Raw genomic sequence first — 632 nt, 5'->3', positions numbered from 1 at the left:
CAATGGGAACTTCACACCAGGAAAGGCTTACCAGTCGCAGATCAGGAACCCGGCGCTTCGGGTCATTGCAAAGATCATCTCAAACCTCCTCTTCGCTAAAGATCTGACCTCGAAGGTCACCAACGGGGAGCTGCAAACCCTGTACGCTGGTGTTGAGGATGAAATCCGAGCTTCTGGGTCCGGCATTCCAATTCAAATGGTCAAGACGAACCCCGGTTTCAACTTCATGACCATGATCTGTGAGAGGCGGCAGTATCTTATGCACGGTTCGAACAAGAAGGACAGAAGCGGTAGCTTGCTCACACCGCTCTTCAAGCATTTCGGCATTGATCTCAGCAAGTACAGCGTCAACAAAGAGGTTCAATACCTTGACATCAAGTACCTTATGGCATGCCACATCATGCGTGATGAAGAGCCCTACAACTTCTTTGATAAGGCCGGTACCCAGCTGTTCACCAAACTGCCTCACCCCGAGATCACCAGGTTTAGCGTGTTCGACAACATACGCTTCCTCCCTCCACCTGAGCTCCTTTGCACTGATCCACGTGCTTCAGCACCTGATGCGGACATGGAAGATGTTGAGGACATCACCCCAGAAGCTGAACCGTCATACGACCTCGGAGAGCTGGCTG

The sequence above is a fragment of the Brassica oleracea genome, chromosome C9 (assembly GCF_000695525.1).
Source record: "Brassica oleracea var. oleracea cultivar TO1000 chromosome C9, BOL, whole genome shotgun sequence".
Lineage (NCBI taxonomy): Eukaryota > Viridiplantae > Streptophyta > Magnoliopsida > Brassicales > Brassicaceae > Brassica > Brassica oleracea.
This window is presented reverse-complemented; position numbering follows the sequence as displayed.